Below are 23,226 nucleotides of genomic sequence, written 5' to 3' on the forward strand. Positions count from 1 at the left end.
ACTCATTATCCATAAGATCCGGCAAAATACTCGAAGCAACCCCAAATAACTACATCCCGGAAGCAGCACGTGTAGGGGGAGGGCATTCTCTCACATACTTCGTACAGATTTAGGCAGTAGGCTACTGCTTTTTAAGCAGTCCTACCGCCTACCGATTTGGGTGACAGATCCTACTGCTTTTCACAGTGGCAGGTAATTTATGTGACTCCAAGGCAGTCTGCAGGACAAAGCATGCAACACATTAATTAGTCTGTCTGTGCGGTGGGCTGGTAGGTGATTACTTTGATTGGGCTCAGACCAATCCACTGACCTGTCAGCTATGTTACTCTGTCCTGCACTCTGGCCAGGAAAGGCCTTAGGTGAACCACCAGTGAAGACAAGTGACAGAGAGTAACACCATCACAGTGCATCTGCCTATCAGACTGAGGGGCATCAGTCTCATTGTCATTCAGTGTTCAATTTGCACTTCAGAAATCCCATGTGTTGCCCAGGCTGCTCCTACAAAGCAGTGGCAAACGTTGCTTACCAGCTCTGTGTGATTACATTCTGTGTACCGACTTTGGTGTTAATTTACCATTCAGAATTATAAATGTTTAACATTTGAACATCTTTCCATGTTGTGCTGTTTGATGGGTTGTTTATTTCAGAATGCTTCAATGGTGCCAACCATTTTTTATTTTATTTTCCTATGATGTCGTTAAGCGAATTATTATTTTTGAAACTTGAACAATCCTACATCTTTTTGGTCACAGAATGTTGGCAAAAATGCTCTCATACGCCAAAGGCAGCCATTACCGAAAACAACTTAAACCAAGCTAAAGATGAAACGGATAGCTGCATACAGGCTGGTATCCAACATTTCTGTTCAATTTGAACATTCATTGAAATGGGGATATGGATCTCAGAAAGCTTCAGACAAGGCGGGAGGATATGGCATGCTGTTTACCATGTGAGGTGACTTATTGCTCAACACCCTGGATGGGGCTGGAACCAGCCAGCATCACAGCTGATGGATCAGTCTGCAGCTGCCATGAACTGCCCTGACCAAAGACTGCTGAAGCTTGGTGGACAATGTGTCAAAACTTAAGGTCAGCTGATTTTACTACTGTTAGGGGATGTCTCAGATACCAGTGGTCAAAGTGTGCGTGCGTGGGTGGGGGGCGAGGTGGAGTTTTACTGTTCCAATACTTTTATTTTAAAAAGAAACCGTTCTGGAATGGTTTAGTTCAAAGTAAAAGTGTAGAAAGTAGTTGAAACTTGCACTTCAGTGCACTGCACTGAACATTCCCTTAAACAGCAGGTGTGTTTGTTGGGATTGGGAGGGGGCGATGTGGTGGGGTTTGTGGGGAGTGTGAGAAGGCCAGCAGGGAACATAGTGCCACTACTTCTTTCCGTACACTTGGAACACTGCTCTGACCGCTTTCCATCCTACCCTGGCTGCAAAGGAGCTGCTACGGATGGTTTAGAAACGTTGATTCATCAAAGCTTAGCTCTCCCAAGACAAAGAACTGCATGGACCATTAACTACTTAACATTGAACCCAGGCACAGCTGATGTCCCTTTGCTGACACTGAAGGTCACGAACAAGAGATACTATGGCCAGATAAAGACACATACATAGAAAAAAAACACATGAACACAAGTGCAGGGAAAAGGAGGCCAGTTCAAAGGCCAGTGTCTGGCCATGCCTGTTGAGTTGCTCAGCAGATTATCCATCCAGGTAAATCATCTTCTAGCAAAACAGAACAATCAAGCTGTTACTTGCAGACGAGCGAGTGATCCCGCGAGCTTCAACACTTCCCACGTAAGCTTACCTGACTCACAGATCCTTGGTGTGCAGGCAGCGATGACAGGCGCTGCACGTTAGAGTTGTGGGACGAGGCAGCATGAGCAAATCAGCCTGTGGCCGCTGTCACTGCGTTGGCCTCCTTTAAGGGAAGAGAAATGTCTAAGAATGCATTCTGAAATCCACCAAATAGCACATATACAGTTTTATCTGAATACAGTATGGTTGATACCGACAATATCTTATTTGGTTACATGTGATTTCAACGAATCCAAAATAACGAATTCCAAAATAAAAAAATCCTTTTTTGTTGCTTTTGTGTGGGGGGGTGGGTTCCCTCAAAGCCCCCCTTTTTTTGTTCCTAATACTTTTCACTCACCCACAAAACCACTATTCCCACTCAACTCCTTTTTTAGTGTTTTTCCAAATTCATTATTTTGGAAGGAGTTATTTTGGATTTGTTGTAATTGGATTCGTTATTTTGTGATTCGACAAACTCACTGCATACCTTCATGCATAATAGCCATATATCAAGCCAATTAAAGCCTGCGCTGGTAGATGCGGGTAAACCTTAAGGGGTCATGGAAACCATTTGAACTAAACAGAGTGCAGAGAATAGACTACACAAAATTGGCAAAAATCTTTTGGGATTACAGTTGGGTGCTGAGGGCACAGCCATTGGGGAAAGGAAGCAGGGAGCGCGAGCCAGAAGTTTCAGAAACATGCACGGTCCCGTCTTAAAATTAGATGCAAAGGGGAAAATGAAACAAAATGCTAGCAAACAGATTCAAATCTAAAAGAAAAAAAGAAACACATAAAAAGTATGTGAAAACTCACTCAAACTGAATTACAGACCAGAGACATGTACTTAGAGAAATGGAGCTCCGTCACAAAAGGGGATAGGCAATGACAACTCTCAGTGGATAGGACAGTTGATATAATAAAACCTGTCCATTTAAGGAACGAATTAGAATATAAAGGGTCCAGTATAATACCACAGGAATGGAACATTTTTCCAAACTGATTTTCTGAGCGATGGAACAAATTCAGTGTGAGAAACCTAGAAATATCAAAATGTGAAATTAAAGCATAAACAAGACCTAATACAAAAACAGAAGTAAGGGCAGATTGAGGGAGGGGAAACATACCTTGCTAACTTCCGTAACTAAATCAGACCTCCAGCAGAGTGAGACAAAGAAATGGGGAAGGGGAGAGCGGAACATGATATTGATACCTTAGGGAGTGTACAGGGTCAAGCTGAGAACACAGCACAAGCACAGCCCCAGCCTCAAAGTGCAGGGAGCTCAACAAGCGCAGATGCGTGATCCCAGGCGCAAGACTTAGCCGGACAAGCAGAAAGCATATCCATTAGAAGCCATTCCCATTCCGGTGCAGAAGCAATTTGTAGTGCACAAACTGTGCAACTGCAAGTCCTGAGCAAGCGAGACAGTTTAGTTGGCAGGAGTGGGTGCTGATGGAAGGCATAGCCTGCCAATGGTTCAGGTCCCATGGAGATGTGGGGATTTGATGAGCAAAGAGTTTCCTATGGTAAGTGACAAACCACAGAGGTTCACTGAGGAACTGCACACTGTAAATCAGTGTTCTGATCCAAAGTGGGCTTTTCAAAATCCGTTCATGATAGTAGGCCTGCAGAAGTACTCCAGTATTTGATTCAAGAGAACAGCTGCCCTACTGAGAACATGGCAGATGGTGTTGAATTGGTTCAAGCCAGAGATGCACAAATAGAGAAAAGTGGCATTGTTTCCTCCCACAAACACGATTGGGGAAGATTGTAAACAAAAAGGACTAGTCTCCTGTGGATTACCTAGACCCATCAAAGGTTGTATTTACACACAATTCCAGTATAAATAAGCCTGCAGAAAAGTCTCAGAAAGCTGTAGTGGCTGCATTTGTGTCTAAGGCCCAAGGTCAATAAAAAAAAAAATATTCGAATTGGGTGGCTTCTGTAAAGAAATTCAAGCCCCTCGCGGAATTTGCTTCTGTTGCAAATCATTGTGCTTCCTGCCAATAACTAAAGGAATCCATTGAGACAAAGCTAATAACTCTACAATTACAGAATCTACAGCAACTGGGGAGGGGGTGGAACGTGTTCAATATTATGGGTGGCGGGGGCCAGTGATTGCGAGAGGAACTGACAGCGCAAAGGAAGGACACGGGATTGTGGAGGTGGTGGCATTAATCCACAAGGAAATGTTAATGGATATGTGGCCAGTCATGTAGCGTGCCACTTTAGTAAGCAGGTGGGGCATTGAAGGTTCGAGTGCTTGAATTGGCCTCAGCTCCAAACCACAGAGCAGTTGTTCCTTCAGCCCCTCCTTTTCCAAAATTGAACTCAGATCTTTCTATGCATCAAACAAACAAAAAGTTGTTTAGGAAAGTCAAGGGAAACGGACATTATGACGCAAACTTTAATTCCAGTTGAGCAAGAGTGACCCTTTGTGAGTTGTGAAACCAATACAACATTGTGTTGTGTTTAACTGGTACAGGGGGAAATGGATCAGCCATTAAGAGCAAAGATTTCACGAAACGGTACCAATAGTAGGGATATTAAATAAGCCAGCGATTGATCCTGTGGACGAACCACTGACAGTATTGATTGGCCCAAATACTGGCAAGCATGCACACTTATGATACCCATTGTCACAAGTGAATTTGTTGGGATGTGATCTGTTGTGTAAACTGCAGTGGGCTATTTATTGTACTCCTGGCGAAGTGTTATTAGATATCCCAAGTGAGAATTAAGTAATTGCTATGATACAAACATAACAGGGGGAATATCAAGATAAAAGGGGCAGAGGAGTGCTAGCAGGGAGGCTTAGATCATTTGGTGGCAACATTGTCCCAGGAGTCATGGTAAGACACCACAAAACCCTTGCCCATAAAACCACAATATCCATTATACCCCAGAGCAGAAGTAGGGGTTTCTGTCACAATGCATGCATTGTTAGAGCAAGGGATGTGTGTATTGGCCACTAGTCTGTTTAATGCTCACATTTTACCCATAAAGAAGCCTGCCAGAGAAGTCAAATTAAAATGTCTATATATTGATGCAAGATGTAAGGGCAGTTAATGCAGTGGTTTCACTAACATATTCCCTGGTGTCCCTAATCCAGCCAATATACCTTCGTATATGCTGCACACAGCAAATTATTTCACAGTTCTTGATTTCTTTATAGTCAATACCTTTCTGCTTTTATGTATTACTAGGCATCCATTGACGTGGACCAGTTAACCAGAGGGACACGCCAAGAGTCCAACCTTATTCAGTCGATCTCTAAAAAGAGGATCCGAGTGATATTAATTTCCTAGGGGGCTAGAAACTGGTACAATATGTAATGATTAATGTGTTATTTTATATAGCGCCTTAATCCAAAGCGCTTTACAGGACACATATTTACATACAATATCACCCTACCGATATTGGTACTCATTTATCGACCTCGGAAGGATGAAAGGATGAGTTGGCCCTGCAGATCACGCTCAAATCGCTGCAGCGAACGCTCAACCCGCAGAGCTATCTTACCGGCTTAGTTGACTTATTGGTCACATCCTCATCATAAACACTCATATTATTAACCAACCTAGCAGAGAAGGGACATAAAACATCCAAGCTAAATTATAAGTGTTAAGAGAAGGTGCACTATTTGGGGAACGATATATCAGAGGGAAGGAGAAATATTACTGAAGCAAGAGCTAAAATGATCTTGAAATTACCAAGGCGAACCACCATTATTGGTCAGATCTTCGCTGAGTGCTACTGGCTATTGCCGCCAGCGACTATCAGGTTATGCAGCCATAGTAAAAGTTTTGGAAGAAATGACCCACTCAAATATACCTGAACCTTCAATATGGACAGAAGAGGCAGAAAAACACTTTACTGAAACAAAAAACAGGCTCTAGCAAGCTCGCACGCTCTTCATTAGCTAGATTATAAAAAGCCCTTTATTTTGTATTGCCCTGAAAAAGGACGTCAATCACACCAATCTGAACGCAGGAACGTGGGGATAAATATTGTCCGATTGCATACTATAACACAGCATTAGCCCCCAGGGTGGGCAGGGGTACCACCCTGTTTGTGATCAGTGACTGCAGACGCACAGACAGTGCAAAGTACAGAAAACATTGCCCCACAGTGTAGCACTGCCACAGGCAGTCACTGCATTCCTGCTTAAAACGAGGGGTTGGCACATCCTGTCTTAATAAATAGGAGTTCATACTTAAGCAATACGCCCTGAGCTGGGGGGAATTGCCGCTTCAGGTAATGCGAACCGAGGGCCTTAAAGCAGGTGCTGGGGCATTACCTGGAGTGGTAATTCCCCCCTCGCGAGGAGCTTATTGCTATTAGTACTCTGGGCCGTGGGACTGAGGTACTAAAAGCAACTTTATTCAGTTGCGAGACGCTGCAGTGTTTCGCAACTGAAAAAAATAAAAATAAATGGCCGCCATGGAACGGGATATGAAGTCTGTACTCCCATTCCGTGGCGGCTATTGAAAAAGAGTAAAAAGAAAGTAAACAAATAAGATTGGCACCATGGAACGCGAGAAGGGACTACTTCTCCTGTTCCATGGCAGCCATTGGAATAAAAATAGGCGAAAAAAGAAAACAAAGAAACTGTCTGCCATGGAACGGGAAAAGGGACTAGACATAGTCCCTTCTCCCTTACCATGGTGGCCACTCACGGGTGCGACACGGCAGCGGAAACTGGAACCTTGACAGGCTTTTAAGGACCCGGCGAGGGCCAACCAGATTGTTTGTAACTGGGTACTAATGCTGATTTGAAGCAATGTTATCCTCACACATAGTTAGATAATAATCCCAGCCTCTCTATCACCATGTCCAACAAAAGGAGCAGCAATGGGTGTTAACCATAACTGTGCTCACAAAGCCAGGCAAAAACATGCAAGAAATCCCATTATAAAACCCTGATGAGAGTTTGGTAGATGGTCTTAAGTAAAGAATCAAAGGGGGAGACTGAAATCTGCATACTGTAGGGGTGTAGATGTAGGAGAGCGACACACACGTGGTATCCTTTTGGTTGAAGACTTATTGTACCAAAATAAAAGCAAAACCCCTTTTATTGTACCAAAATAAAAGAGAAAACCCTATCTGGCCCTATAACTAAGCAGGGTCTCCTTGCCTCAACCAAAATACTAAGGACTCTGTCAGAATGTCCGTCAAACAAAAAGGTCTACCGTTGTGCATCAACATGGATTTCCTTGCCCTCTAAACCCAGGGTCTCCAACCAGTGGGTCATGAGCCACTGGTAGCTCGCCTGAGGCTTCCCAGTAGCTCATCACATCAGACATCAAAATTAGCACTGTGTGTTTATTTTGGTGTCTAAGGTCCCTGGGCCTCTTCCCCTGCCCCCTCCCTCTCCCTTTCCTGCAAAGGAGACAGTCAAAATCTGTTTGCACAGTAAGAGGAGGGGCTCTGTCTGGGCTTGAAGGGCTCCGGGTAGTGTGCCAGCAAGGGGGTTACCTTGCAATAACAAAAGTACATGGAAAATGTGCGTTGCGACCATGGCCACCATGAGATGCACATAATGGCTGATTAAGAAGGGAAGGGGTGCGATAATCTGCATGTCATGCCAAACAAACCTGGGGCTGCGTTTCTTTAGATGTTTTCAGTTACCATTGCTTTGCACGATGGTAATTGTAGGCTTTCAATCAGAATGGGGAAAATAAAGCTACAGCTTTAATCGTTTTTTGCTCAGCGTATGTCTGTGGGTGTGAGCGAGTGTGTGTAGAAGAAATAAGCCGTGCGAGTCTGAGCTTTTTTTTTGAAGATGCCAAGTTCTGTTTTAGTCAGTAGTACCCCAGAGTATTCATGATTAAGATGGAATTTGCTGTGATATGGAGGAGCCCACCTCCATGTGTGTCCCAATACAGGAATTCAAGCGCTAACAGCAATTTTACATTTAAGTAAATATGGAAAACTACTAGCTGCACTGCATTTATACAACTAAACATGAATTGTAAAATGACATGTGCTATCAATGCCAGGACGTAAAAACCAAACCAAAAGCCTACCTCCTCACCTCATGGTTACGCTCTTAATCAAACTCTCATCTGCCTGCTGGCTAAAAATATTCCCCTGGCCTCCAACCTGCCTCTGTCCCTCATTTCCTCTGCCTACACTCTAGCACTTAACCCATCATGGTCACATCCAGAGCACAGCGGGCCGTAGCGCCTACCTGCACTTAAAATGTCCAGCGTTCTTTGTCCTTAATCTATGCATGTCCACTTATGTAACGTCCCCGGTGACTGTTCCGTTTACACCCGTCCACAACCTGGTCAGAATGACCCTCAAATTCACCCGATTGTTAGACGCTCACTGCTTCCCGTCAAATCTGATTTCTTATCTATTGTACGTTCTTTTGTGATCAAAAGAGCATTGTTGTTCCTGCATATAAATACATAACTCTCAAATCATTTTTAAATAAGTGTATCAGCCTATGTTTCATGAAACAAGAGTATGAATGAAGTAATTGGATAAGTGATCAGTGATTTGTATGTATATATTTGAATATGGATTGGATTAATATAGCTTAAACTGAGTCACTAAGTAACAGAGTAGTGTACAAAACAGAGTGGTGAATACAGGGAAAGAACATTGAGGAGAGCCATGGGATGGGTTGAACAATTAATAGGGTTGATCCATTTGGCTTTGTAGACAAACCGGGAGATCTAAGGAGATCTGTTGGGTACCTGTATGCATATGTTCAAATTCTGGCAGGGGATTTTCAGCCTTTTAAAGTGCATGATGGGCCAGAGAAGTCGGCGCATAAGTCCGTGTCAGGGGAGAAGGTGAGAGAGTCCCCTACTTTGGAGGTTAAAATCTGAAGGGAAGCTGCAGGACGGGGCTATTTATATCGAACGTCCTATTGGGTAGCCTAAAGCACCCAAAAACGACGTCAATAGGATACTAAGGTGTCAAAGCTTTCCGTAGGAAAACTTAAAGTTATCAAGATTTCATAGTCACAGCATGTGAATCCATGAAAGATCCAATGCTGGAGAAACAACAGTGCTGGTAAGCTTACCGGCACCATTGTTTCCGAACCACCAAACTTGTAATGAGGCCCATTGCCTTTGTCAGGATTATTCTTCAACAAAACACTTGCTCTGACAATGTTAGATACTTCTGCAGCAGATTACACAACACTTTACCACCACATCAACTTTCACATGGTCTACTCACCAGCCAGGCCTAGCACTACAAAGTTCTCCGCTCTGTTGTACTCTCCTGCCAGAACAGAATAAAGTGCTACAAAGTCCACAATAAACTACTACCAACAAGTACTTCTGTGGTAAAGATTAACTTCCAACAAATTAGCAATGTCTCTCGCTTCACATCATCAAGTTTAAGAATGTCTTTGGGGAAAACAAGAACCACAATGGTGCTGTTTTTACACACTTGTGATTACCACACACTCAGCAGGTTATTGTCCACTCCTTCCTGACACTTTTGTTTCCCCACTTCCACAACTTCAAATTTTGCTTCTGGGAAAACAAGAAACACACTGGTGCAGTTTGTTATACACTTGTGATTGCCTCACACAATGCAGGTTAAGCTCCACTCCTTCTGAATGCCCTCCATCAGAAGGGTAGCCTTCCTGCCACTCTTCTTTACCCACTTCTGCATTAACCAAATGCTGACAACGATTCTGTCTCACTCTGACTCTTCTTTAGCTTTGACAATGTAGGTTCAAGCCAGTTCTCTTATGAGCTTCTAGAAATATGGAGAATATATTTTACAAACATTTGGATTCTCATTTGTCCCCTCTTGGATTTAGCAATTTCAACTTGCCATGTTATAGTTTTCTTTTGGCTTTGGCAATAGTTGTTTGTATTGGTTAGTCAAATTATTGCGTCCTCTTGTTGCTGACCTTCAATCTGACTGACATACATGTAATCACACCCTTTTGGTATGGTGATCAGGTTATTATTCAACTTGCTTCTTTTTAAGTTAGCTTTGTTTACAAAATAATTATTTGTCAGCTTCACGTCAGTTTGATATTCCAAAACAGGTCTCTTTTTGAATTTCACTCTGCTGGTATTGTTTCTAATGTTAAAGCACCCAGACCTGGCAAGCAAGCGGTTACAGAGAGCTCCGGTGTCACAATCGCTTAGTGAACTCTTCGGGTGTGGCGTGCGCGTCTTTTTGCCTCGCTGCCTCCAGGTTCTCCGCTTCTGCTGCTTCACGCAGTCCGGCAACCTGTTTCCTTCGGTCTCCCGCAGACCGCGCCACTCGAACAATGATCGTTCTCCACTGCAGAGGCTCTCTGGTGCTTGCCTGCCATTGGAGACAGCCTTACTTCGGGGAAAGTTTTTAAAGTGCACGCTTCTCGCTACACAAACTCTGAAATTCTGGTCTCCGGGGAGAAAACCCTCTCAGGACTGGCAACAACTCGACAGTGGTCCCAGCGTCTTTCTCCTCCAGATTCTGCTTCTGCTAAAACTTGGAGAGTTTACAACTACTCCACAGCCTACTGCTGCTCTTCTTCTCCTTCCTTTTGGCCTACACCTGAGGGGGCCTTTTAAGCCTCCCAGTTGCCCTCAGCTGTGGGTCATTTTCACAAATAAGCTGCACTTTGCCGTTTCAAGCCTCTGCAGCCCTCTTCTTCGTCCCAGTACTTTGGGCATAGTGAGACTTTGAGCCCACAATGTAAAAATCAGCTTTTCCCATAGGACTATTAATACTATGCTCATTTCTTTCCATAATTACATTCCCCAAGGAATATCAAAGGATTCAATGAAAAATGTGGCTTTACAGAGAAATAAAGATCTTAGGGTCTAAATTGATATTATTTAAAGATTCATCTTTATTATTCCTCTAGGAGTCATGGGAGCTTTCACCTCGATGAATTTCCATGGCTGTAAAAGGGGTTTAATTTCTCCCAATGCATAGGTGGTTATGAATGTTTTCATCCACATTAACAATCAACTTGGGAAGTTAAAAGCTCTCTCTGACAGCAAGCCATTAATATTTTGGCATCACTGATATGTCCCCCCTTGAGGAAGACAAATCCTGCATCTCACCCAACAGAGGGCTCCTGTTCTCCTGTGCCCCTTTTCTTCCTAGGTAATCCTCCTGGCTAATACCACCCCCAGGGTCAGGATCAGGAAGCTTCTGCCTTTCCCTGGCCACCGGGGAGATGTTAGGCAGTGTCTTTTTGAGGAGTCAGCAGGATTAATCACAGTAGTTGACAAATTAGGCTTTGGATTACTTTTCCTTGTCTTAATTCAGAGACCTGGCATGTACGTAATTTGCATGAATTGGGAATATGCTAAACTGGAAGTGGATTTTATGTTTTGACAATGCAGAATGTACTATGTGTTTTTTTATTGCAATAATGGTGCTCATAAATTGCATTATTTCAACCGAGTATTAAAAGGCTTAACGTTGATTGAAATACTCCTCACCTTGTTTTTGCACTTGCAGCCCCAAAAGAAACAAACAACCCTTGTTGAAGCCCTGGGTGCCAATGCAGACACACCAACCAACAAAAGGCAAAAGATGTACCATTTCCATCCAGAGAGGGAAAGATTTTTGTTTCCTCCACCATAAAAAGAAAATGTGCATCTTTAATCTACAGTTAGTTACAGTCGGGGGAAAAAGAGTAACATTAAGGCACATGGCAATATTACACACAGATTATTTAAATAATGTTCCCAAAAGAAGCTGTCCACGATCCTAAAAAGGTAGGTAAACTAAACATCACAATGCAAACGCTGTTACAGAAGCATCCTTCAAAGTTGCTATTTATTTGATGAAAAACAAATGTACTCTTACAGATGGTGCAATTGTGAAGGGCGCAGTGATCCCACCTGGTGTAAGAGATTTTAAAACATGTCCTGAATCTATGTCAGATGTGCAGTTAGTGCTGGCACCTATCAGCCAATGTTATTGCCTATCTCTGCGAATCTACATTTTTCAGTCATGAACTTCCTGAAATCAAAATTATGATCCCATCTGTCAGCATCTGTGTGCTGTTGCAGTTTCAAGCTAAACCGCAGATTACTGAGCGCTGGTGGCTAGCATACAGCGTCAGTCATTACATTAAATGTCGTTATTGGTTTCCTACATTCTGGTATGCTTGAAAAGTTTTCGGAAACAGCTATTAATAAAATAATAATTAAATAACAGTGTTAGTTATTAAGAACATGGTAAATGCATAGGTTATTCCTTTCTCAAACAAAAAGCACAAACCGCCCACAAAATATTGGTACAAATTCTTAAACTCATGAACATCCCCACCTGAGTAGCTCCTGCCTATTGGCCATTAACTACGAGCAGCTCTTGCCAACATAAAGGTTGGAGGCCCTTGCGCCTAAACTATTCTAAGTAACTGGGTGATCTTGCTTCAGAAGAATGGCTCATCTTCTGGACGATAGTTTAAAGTTTGCTTTGAGATGATGTGAAAAGGAAAAGTACCCCAAAGGATCCAAAAACAAACAAAAAAAAATATCACAAAAACAAGCTTTACTTAGCACTCCACCAATGCACATGCAAAAAGAAAGTCTCATATCACTGCAGTGTTTTGTTTTGGAAGGGGGTTCGGGGGGGTTCTTCCTCTCTGCCTAACTTTTTTCAGGTTTCTTTAATGCTTCTCATAGTGCCAGGAAGGACGACTTCCTTCTCCTGGTCTTTACTGGGTAGTTCACAATGTCAGGGGGAATTACTCCCTTTCCCTTGGTCTTTCTTGGTCTTCTCACAATGCCAAGGAAATGACTTCCTTTCCCTTGGCTTCTCACACAATGCTCACACCACCAGGACTGGACAATTCCCTTTCACTGGCTTTTCTAGGACTCTTCAGAGGGCCTTTTCTCATGGCTTCTAGCACACCATCCATCAACACCAGGGGGAATTACTCTCTTCCTCTGGCTTCTCAGGCTCTTCACAATGCCACGGAAATAGCTTCCTTCCCTTGTTTTATCTTGCAGTGTTCAGCAACACCACAGGGGTATCAGGGGACTCTCTTCCCTGGCTTCTCAATCTGGTTTACTCCCCTGCCAGGTACTGTGACGGTCTTTTATGGGTGTGGGTCCCAGACTCGCACTTTCTGCTTTCTCCTATCTGGTAGGCTTGGTTCACTCTCCCGACAAGTACTACAGTACTTTTCCCAACAAACAAAGGTTTCCTTTGTCACAGTCCCAGACCCTAGATTCTTGGTTTCTTTGTCCTCACAAGTTTGACCACTTTCATGGGGCCTCATCGGCTCCCCTGCCACCTGCGTACCTTTCCTCATGGTCCACAGTGGTCCTGGGTCTCTCTGGACGCCTGTAATCTGCCATGAGGCTTCCCTGTCTCTCTGTATCGCCCTTTGGTCTGCCGCGGCTCCACAGGGGTAACCTTCTTCAGGCTGACGTGGTTCCTGCTTTTCACAGTTGTCGAATTTCAGGGCGCAAGGAACTTCTTCCACTCGGTTCATTAAATGGTCCTTCCACTGTGGACCTTACTTGCACCTGCTTACTCCTGGTCTACCTTCTCTCTTCTCCCTCGGCAGCGCCGGCTTCCGCGGTTTCTCCAGGGAGCGCTCAGCAATGCGAGTCCTCCCTCCATTTTTATGTGTATGCAATGTCCGTATAGACTAGAATGCTTACTGTGTTTCCACAGGGTCACCTCTATGGCTCCGCACATCATCTTCGTCTCAGTAGAAATATTATTAATCTTCATTGGGTTAGCTGGACTCTTCCTCGTCCCAGTTCTCAAACATACTTCAGTCAAATGGTCCTTGGTCTTCCTTGTCCCAATGGTTCTGATAATGACTGGATTATCTATTTTACACAGATACATGGATATGCAAGGGACTAATATCTTGTGTTCTGAACCCGAGGGAGGTTGGGATGCCTTTGTATATACTGTGTTCTCCCCAAATAGTTGTCCCTAGTCCCGCAGCGTGGATCCCCCCTATCCCCCGTGAGATCTTCCTGCATAGTAGCACCTCCAGGGGGACAATCTGGTAGTGACCTCACCTTCCTGGCCTCATGGGAAGTGGCTCCCCCTAGGTTAGAAGGGATAACATCCGAAGATTCGTCAACATAGGTAGTGCAATCATTCGCATGTGCATGGTGTACGGATCTGATCTTATCCTGCATCCCAATGCAACCTTGAGTCAGTGTCATGATTGACAATGGAATGTTAAGGGTTAGAATGTTTGTGTGTGACTGGGGTTCTCTTGAAGACAGGATGCCTTCATACCTGGGAGGATGCAGGTGTATGTTGCCCTGAACCCAGATGTACTTAACCTTATATGATTATCTGAATGTTCTCGAACTAAATAAAGAAGTCACTGGAACTTCACCTGAGATCATGGTCATCTGTGGGGAACCAAGAATTTTACATTGGCGACTGGAGCCCCTCCAGAGTGCCTGGAGGCGCTGGGAACCCATTTGCAGCATCACTAAGACGGTGCCTGGAGGAGCCATAACTCATATGAGGTAATGAGGAACTTTGAGGCCATGTCCCGAGTAGTTCCTGAGGGGCTTGGAGCCTACTAAAGGACTGTGAGCTCAACTAGTGATTAAAAGTAGTATGACAGCTATAATGGTTAAGTCAGCAGACATGGTAATGACCTTGGTGTGGATCGGCGCGTCCCGTTGTCCTGGAGCGCAGTAGAGTACTGCGAGTGGAGTGCCGGCTGTGCTGTGAGGCGGGGCACAGTGGAAGCTCCGAGATCCGTGTCGAGGGTGCAGGGTTGCAGGGGCAGCGTTATGTACTGGATTTTAAACATGTTGCGGCAGTCGGCAGGGGGCCTGAAAGTCTGCGCTCGGTCGATATGGAGTGAAAATGATGACGTCACGCGGCTGACCAGGGGAGTTGGCGATCATGTGGAATGTTTGGAGTTGTACGTTCGTACTACGAGAATGGTCGTTACTGCAAGGCAAATTTGGAGTGTTTAAATAATAATAATGTTTCATTTATATAGCACTACGAACCCTCTGTTATTTGAGTGCTGCTTATTATTACCCATGGTGTGTGGTGCTCATTTATCGACCTCGGAAGGATGAAAGGCTATGTTTGGCCCTGCTGGGATTCGAACCTGCGTTTGCAAACTCTGCACGGATGTCAAAGCGAGCGCTCTACTCGCTGTGCCACTTGACCGAATAAAAGGACCTTCCAACATGGCCCGACGTAAAGATAAAGGAACACTTCCTTATTGAGAAACATGTAGATGTACGCTTTAGGAAACGTTGTGCGCAATAGATAGTGCGGCGAATATTCCTCAAATGCTGACAGTGGCAGTAGGAGGCAATGTGAATTACATTTTTTAAAGCAGACGGCTGGCAGTGACAAACAGCGGCATTATGAGCATACAATTTGCAATGCGGCTGGCAGCATAGAAGAAAATATGTATGCTGAAATTCATATGTCAGAGGTACTTTTGAGTTTAAAGGATAACGCTGCCACGAAGAAAAATGAATGCAGCAAATTAGTTGTTGCTTTTATGGATTAGTTTAACAGTTGTTTATTGTTTACATGTATTTATTGGAGATCATAGCCTGCTATTGCAATTTTAAAACATGTTTGTGTATGGGTGAGGGTCTGAATGTGACGAAATTGGTCTCTTATTGAATATGGTGACAGGATATTGAGTACCTTATTTTAAGTGCTCGTATGCCCAGGAGCATAGATAGGGGAGATTTAAAGTGGCATTCTTGATGTTAGAGATAGTAACGTGGTAGTTTAATAAAAAAAAAACTGAAATTTTACTCTGTATTTATGTTGTAGGATTATTGGTGGAGAGGTCTTTTATAGTAAAGATTTAACTAACACACTTTTCCTTTCACAGATGGACTTTTAATTGGTGTATAAGTTGCGCATTCAGCGTTGCTAGAGTTTGGTATGTGGAAACTGAAGTAAAGTTAAGTGCACTAATGTTTTTTTTCCACAGGTGGGACTTTTCTAATGCAGATGTATTGAGACTTATTTAATGCTAAAGTTTAGAGTGCTGAGTGTTAAGCAAAGTTGTTATTGTATGGTTGTTTTGTTTAGAAACCATGCAGTGTTTCATGATGTTAGGGTGCATATTTTGTGGAGTTATTGATGTTTGTGTGATGCTGGTGTGAATGAAGTGTGGTTCTCCCTAACAGGAGTTGGATTATATTAAGGAATACTTTCAACATGGGCATTTTAGGGGTAATGGTGTTACTAGTAGTGAAGTAGTTACCCGGGTAGTCTAGTTAGAGGTGGTGTGTGTTTAGGCACATACCAGTTTACATTGTTGGGTGTGAGGGAGATGTGTGTGCGTGTGTGTGTGTTCTTTTGTGGGCTACTGAAGTGAAGTTTAGGAAGAGAGGTATGGGTGCCTCTATGTGTGAAAGGATTAGTACGGATGTTTGAGCAGTTGGGTGCCTTTTCTTCACTTGGTAGAAAGAGGAAGGGGCATTGGTTATAATTGTGTCCCACAGCTGTGAGGACGTTTTTGGTATATAGCATGTGGTTAGCAGAATGTTCCCAGTTTGGAGAGATGATGCAAGTGCATTGAACTTGTGGGTTTTGTGCGTGTGCTGTTTTTATCTGTTATGTTTAAGTTTAACTACATGTGTTTTTTTATGTCTGTAAGGAAGGGAGATTTGTAGGGATCTGGTCTTGTCCTGCATCCTAATGGAACCATGAGTCAGTGTCATGATTGACAATGGAATGTTGAGGGTTAGAATGTTTGTGTGACTGGGGTTCTCTTGAAGGCAGTCTAGAGATGTAAGCCTACCTGGGAGGATGCAGGTGTATGTTGCCCTGAACCCAGATGTACTTGACCTCATGATTATCTGAATGTTCTGGAACTAAATAAAGTCGTCACTGGAAATTCACTTGAGCTCATGGTCATCTGTCAGGAACCAAGAACTTTACAATTGGCTAACTAATGGAGTTTAGAGAGAGGCTACTTAACAGCAGCAAGAAAACCGATAAAAAATGCCCAGTATGTAAATATACTCTTAGAAAATGATGCTCTGTAAAGAGAGAGTGGTCATAAAGTGTGCCACACAGTAACCCTCACAAGATGTCGTCAGTTGAGGCAATGCACTGTGAGACCAAGCTGCAAGGAGAATTGCCTGTTCCCTTGAGACCTTGGCAGAAAAGATGATGCCATAAAGACCAGTGCAGTCAAAGATTCTAACACATGATACACTTGAACAATTAGCTCAGTTACAAGAGCAGGCACAGAGCATGAAGAACATATGGTATAATATAGGATGTTAGTTTCACAGTGAAAAGTTGTGGCAATCATGTGAGGCAATTTAATGGTTCCCAAAGCTCTTCAGTTTTACATAGCACGAATGCTGCACAGCAAACGTGGCAAAAAGGAAAATGGTAATGCAAATAAAAAACATATGACACCCTTCAGGTTTTTCACAAAGTGGGGAACAGCTAGTCTGTCGATGTTTGATTTGCCAACAGCAAAACAGGAAAGTGCGCTCACGTAGATCAGGAAGCATATCCTGCCCCACGGATGCCTTTTTTGCACAGCTCAAATACGGTTTTATACAAATTCCGAAAGGGGCAGGCCCAAAGTATGTGTTTGTCTTGGTCAATGTATTCTCAAAATGGATTGAGGTGTATCCAACTTGAAGGGCAGACAAGGAGGTTGACCTCAAATCTCTGATATGTGATTTGAATCCGAGATCTGGTGTGCTAGTGAGTATCAACAGTGATAGAGGCCTTCATGGAGAAACTTCACACAGAAGCTATGCTAAGTGTTAAATAGACAGCACAAGATTCAAAGCTTTTATCACTCACAACCAGTGAGGCTGACAAAACGGAACTAGACCAAAATATGCGTCAAAACTGCTTTGAAGGAGACCGATGCACTACTGCTAGTTTTAATGAGCATGCAGGGCACAACAAATAGGAGGGCAGGATTGAGAGTTGATGTTGAACCAGTAAAGAGCCTCGGTGGCGCTGCAGCTGGATGCAGCTTGTAGGACCTAGAGAAAGTTAATGATGCAAATGAGAAGCCACTGAAAAGTAATCCGTGATTTCGAACATTTAATAATTCACAGATTACAGGGAAAAAACATTGCCGACATAAGTGACCAACGTTTATCCTCTTTGCGTCATCAATAGGCACACCTTATTTCATGCAGGGAGTTCACGCTCAACTATTTAAACTGGGGGAAATCCACCCTTGCTTCACTCTATAGCAAAGGCAGAACTTTCAGTAGCTGGGAATGCTGCAGAGCATTCTGTGTAGGCTAAGAGGGGAAATAAATTAAACACGACAAAGAAGCTCAAATACAGCAATTCTTAAAACAAGCAGATTATTAGGCGCTATCCAGATGAACACAAAGTAATGAAAAAAAAACAGTCAAACTTGTGCTTTTTTGCAAAGTATGTTGAGAGCCAACAGCCCCATACTTCTGCACTCTTTGCAGGTAAACGCTCTTAACCAAAATTTTATACCCGTCTTCATCCAAAGAAGCTCAAATGCATGCAGGCACACCTGGGCAACGAAATCAATGTCCCAAGTCACGCACACCAGAGCTAAAATCTCAAAGCAGCAACCAAAACTGAGGAAAGCATTTACCAACCTCTCGCGTTTCCCAATATTTGGATGAATTACCTTGCTCCTTGCTTACATCAATATACCTCTACAGGGAGCCCTTCCAGAGATGAACAAGCCTGAGAAATATGATCAAATGTTTCCAGTCCAAACACATGAGCCTTAATATTTTAAACTGCTTGAAGCGTATACAGTAGTTCTTATTAGAAATACCAAGATAAAGAGACAAACAGTTGTAAGAAACTTATTCATGGTGGTAAAAGTAAAGACAGACACGTGATATCACAGTAGTTCAAGGGTGTTTATTAAACTGTATAAATAGGTGAGAGAAACGCCCAATCTAAACCTAAAACTAAGATGGGAGCAAGCTAAGACCATCAAATAATAAAGTAGTCCTAGTGGCGTCTTGTCAAAAATAAAAAACCTATTGCCAATCCTTACCGCCAAGTTACGAAATAGTGTGGGGGTAATGTTCACCAGAAAAGAAAGAAGTGTTCACAAAATTATAAGTCAGGATGGTATGGCTGGGGTCTCCCTTCCCCACGTTTTATGCACGGGCCAAGGCGGGACTCTCGACTCTTGAGCACAGCACACTCCTGGGCCTTGCCAGCACGAGGTTACAGTTCAGTTCCAAAACATCAGGGCTTTCTGTGGCCAAGTCTCTGTTACCCGAAGTTTCTTGCCTCAGAGGACCTGAAGGGCCTAAACAAAAAATTCCTTCAATAAATATTTCACGTTGGGCAATTACCTTTTGCCTTAGGATCCCCCTCAGTCGGGCTTCAATCCCTCTCTCGTGTTCACTACGGCCTTTCAATCACAAATTCAACAATCAATCACTGTGGACATCCCTCGGCCGGGTTCACTCTTGTCATCGCAATGTTTAAATTGCTTTATCACAACACGGAATTCACTCTTGCTTTCCCCTGGACATCCCTCTGTCAGGTTCACATAGTCATTCTAACACAATGTCCACAAGCTCATCAGAAAGCAGGGTTCTCCCTTCCCCAAGCTTTCTCTTGGTTTATCACAATATGGGATTCACTCTTCTTAGCTTTCCCCTTGGTAGCCCTGTGTCGGGTTCACGTAGCCATTTTTAACAGTTCATGATTTGCTCTTCGCCTCAGAAAGTAGGGGTTCCCTTCCCCTAGCTTTCGCTCGGCATCCCTCTGTCGGGTTCACACTTGCCAAAGTTCACAGAACATTCTCTGAAAGTGGGGTTTCCGTCCCCTGGCTTTCTCTCGGCATCCCTCTGTCAGGTTCACACTTGCCACAGTTCACAAGACAGTCTCTTTAGACCCCTTAGGTTCTTCCATTTACCCAAGTCTGGGTCTCAGCCCTAGTCAAGCTACACACAGTTCTTGTGCACACAATTCACTTTGCTTCTCAATGTGTCAAAGACTTGATTGTATGAGGGGTTTTGCTTGACCCTCGTATGACCCCTTTGACACCTCACACCATCCTTCCCCAAGGTCTCTTGGTACATGCAGTTTCAACAAACAGGTCCCGATCAGAGTCTTTTGAATGAATGCCCACATTGCGTCGGACCACTCTGCATCTGGACCTCAACTGGGCTCCCTTTAAAGCTTCATATACAAAAGGTTCTTTGTTCATACAAGGTTGCCGCTTGCAACCATGCGCCCGGCGCAGTTCGGTTTATTATCACTTTTCACTGACTCACCGGCTGTGCTGAACTTGCTATAAATTTCTTGTCTCGGAAGTCAAGGACGGCACCCGGTAGCCAGCGCTTCTCCCCGCTTTGGCTATCATTGCGGGAGGGTCCTGTGTGCCGTTGACACCTGTCACACCACACGCAAGCTGTACTTCCAGGTCTTGGGATTCCCTTTTCGGAGGCAAAGCAGGTCTGAGTTGAAAAGGGCAAGAGCAATTCCCTAGTCATCCTTTCAGGTCTCGCTGCCTTTCTCCTCCACTTGAACGGCCAGTCCGGTATAGCTGCTTCCTCGTGCGTTCAGCCTTGCTCGAAGTGTGCTTTCGTGCTTTGCCTTTTATTCCTGTGGGGAGGAGAAAGGGCCGTCAGGTGTATGTAGCTGTTGTCAATGCCTGTCTTTGCTTGACCCTTGTGTTGGGATATGTCAGGTAAACGGCTCTGGTGTTAGTCTGTTTGTAACAGTGTAGGAAAGGGTTTGCATTGGAAAAGGGGGTGGCCAGAGTTTCTAGATGGGGAAAAGGTGTTACAGGGACGGGTGTACCGGTCTCGCCCATCGGTGTCTCACTTCCACTCCCCGAAGACCCCTCATCCAGGTGATCCATCCCCAGGATCTGGATCCAATAGTGATGGCCGTGTCCTGGCCACCTGGATGACATATCCCTGGGGACTAGTAAGTGAGACACCTTCAGGTTACTCACACAGTACTGTGCTCTAGATATAACCACTGCCTGAACTAGGATCTTAAGATGACCCCTTATCTATTAAATTGTTGCATCAGCTAATATTACACAAATGGTAGTGGGATGGATGCAGTTGTAAAAAGTGGAGCAAAAGACAACTGACTGTCAAATAGGACACCCATGTTCCCCAGACTATATCCATGGGGGAATGAAGGGCCCCAAGGGTGGTAGGCTAAGGGAGAGGTGACTCTACAGAGCAACCAAGACGACGGACCTTGGTCTAAACTCCTTTTAGGTGCAGGCAGTTATTCAGCATCCCAACCTGTACCATGCCAAAGCAGCCGTCCAACGCTCCTGCCTCATCAGCTCTGCCGTGGAGACACTAGGATCTTGGTGCCATCACCATGAAGTTTATTTTCAAGACTCTGGTTATCTGCCGCTAGAGATTTGTCAAGAGCAAAACTGTCCTGAACACAAATTGCACAGCAATTTTTCAACGAGCAAGAAAATAAATCGCTCAAAAATCGAATAAAGGTACAAGCAGTTCTGCATAATACTTTTTTTTTTTAATAGTAAAAAGTCACCACATTGCAAACAGATCATAAAAGAAGGTAGCATTTTCTTTAAAAAGAAATCATGCTGTGTTTATCAAAGAAAAAAATATACAATGTGTGATTAGTAGTGCCAATAATCCAAATACAACGAAGAACCAATTTCCCTAACCATAATTACACAAAGAGGGTCCATAAAGCGTTTCGGGAGACATGTCCCATCTTCAGGGGTTAACCCTTCTAATGTTTCTGGAAAATATGAAACAGCAATTTCATTTTTTTTTTAAACACACAGTGAGAGTTAACTCACTTACCTAAATTTCTCAGCAGAAGGCACACCATGTAGTCCTAAACTGTACATGAAGGCACCTGGCCTATCACACTAAAGAACCGTCATTCATAACATATAAGATATCCCACTGCAGATTACCGGACGCAGAGTGTCAATATCTGAAAGCGAATCATAGAAATAAAAAAAATTATGAATATCAAAAGCAGAGACAATTTAAATATGAGGAACTACTTCAAAGTCATGTCAGTACCTCACACTTGCAACGGCAGGAATAAAGCAGTGTTTGTAAAGAAAGATACATGATAGCTGAAATAAAGAAAGAAAACAAAGTCACTGAAACCCTTTACAAGGTTGTTAGAAATGCCAGAGTATAACCAGTAGCGCACACCTGGTGAAGATGACTTACCAAAAGGAGTACCTGAAAGTAGGAAGCCCGAAGACCAAATGTTATGGAGACCATGAGCGTTGGATGCCTGTTCCTACATATTGGGACAGACACACAACGTCACTGTATCAGCGCGGCCCATCCAAAAGTGCAACGTAGGCGTGTAGAAGTGGCCTGAAGCCACCATCTTGAGATGGCGTAAATGCTGTTTAGGGCCAATAAAGAGGAGCGTAAAGGTTTAAATAAAAAATGTACAGATGCACGTAAACAGGACTTGAAAGAACTGACAATAACTCGGTGAAATAACCAGTATGGATGAAAAAGCCCATTAATAAACAGTGCAAAAAACAATTAAAAAAAAGAATACTGTAACAGTCTGACCACAAATAAACAACATTAGAAACAAACTAAGATCACCAGTGCAGCATAAAGGTATGTAACCCTTGTGCATGTTCGAAAAAGAGAAAAAACAGAACGGATAGAGAAACTAAGGGTCCTGAGGCATCAGAAACAAAAAATAGCACAATAATAAAAGGTTTAACGACTCATAGGTAGCAATTCAGATCAAAGTCGATATTCATTCTCTTAGGTGTCAAGGCAGATAGCATGTAGATCCAAAAACTCTTACGTTGGTGCAGTAACTTGTCAATATCGCCACCTCCTTTGAGAGTAGTGACTTGTTCCAAAATCCAGTTCTTCAGCAACTGGTGAACATGGATTCTTAATACGAATTTAAGACTTACGTTCCGTCCATCGGACCTTTACTTTCCTTGTAGTTAAGCCAACATAATACAAACTGCATGGACATTTCAAGGCATATATAACATTGGTCCAACATTCTAAACACATTGCTTATTGTATTCAAGAGAGTCAGAAATGATCAATTTGAGTCTAATAAGCTGAATGTAAGGAAGTCCCTTAATAAAGTTAGGTGGATGAAAACTTGGCATGTAATAGGCTGTTTCTATCAGTCGGTTTAGTGTAAAGTGATGCGTTAAATGTACCGTTTGTTTGTTTGTTTTATTATTTATAATGCGCAGTTATACCCAGGGGTATCAGGGCGCAGCATTTACAAGAATATGCAAAGCTTAGTTACAAAGTATAAAATGTACAAGTTGGCAAAGGAAGAATGTACAAAGCAGAAGAGGAAAGCAGGCAATATATACAGTATATACAAAGTAAAAAGTGGGCACACGAAGTTACACAACATGCGGAATGCATGAAGGATAGCCTTGTCACTTAGCTATCTTGGAGGTCCTTCGGTTTCAGCCATGAGATTACCTTAGAGCAGAAGTTCAGGTAAGGCATGTCTACTCTGAGGTTGGGAGGCAAAGAATTCCATA

The 23,226-nt window shown here is 43.4% G+C and overlaps 1 protein-coding gene across 7 annotated transcripts in view; it reads right to left on the reverse strand.

Moving 5' to 3' along the window:
• CSRNP2 (cysteine and serine rich nuclear protein 2) overlaps nucleotides 1-23,226 on the reverse strand; it is a 214,644-nt gene that overhangs the window by 174,002 nt on the left and 17,416 nt on the right. For 3 of the 7 annotated variants that reach the window (XM_069653378.1, XM_069653373.1, XM_069653374.1), the window contains exons 2-5: nucleotides 21,905-22,088; nucleotides 21,749-21,804; nucleotides 21,521-21,656; nucleotides 1,815-1,928 (exon numbers count right to left, since the gene is read on the reverse strand). The gene's annotated coding sequence lies outside the window, so the exon portion shown is untranslated. The remainder of the gene's footprint in view (nucleotides 1-1,814; nucleotides 1,929-21,520; nucleotides 21,657-21,748; nucleotides 21,805-21,904; nucleotides 22,089-23,226) is intronic. The other 4 variants (XM_069653376.1, XM_069653379.1, XM_069653377.1 and 1 more) reach the window with 2 other exon arrangements.

The sequence above is a fragment of the Ambystoma mexicanum genome, chromosome 3q (genome assembly GCF_040938575.1).
Source record: "Ambystoma mexicanum isolate Mex_15411 chromosome 3q, UKY_AmexF1_1, whole genome shotgun sequence".
NCBI classification, from domain to species: domain Eukaryota; kingdom Metazoa; phylum Chordata; class Amphibia; order Caudata; family Ambystomatidae; genus Ambystoma; species Ambystoma mexicanum.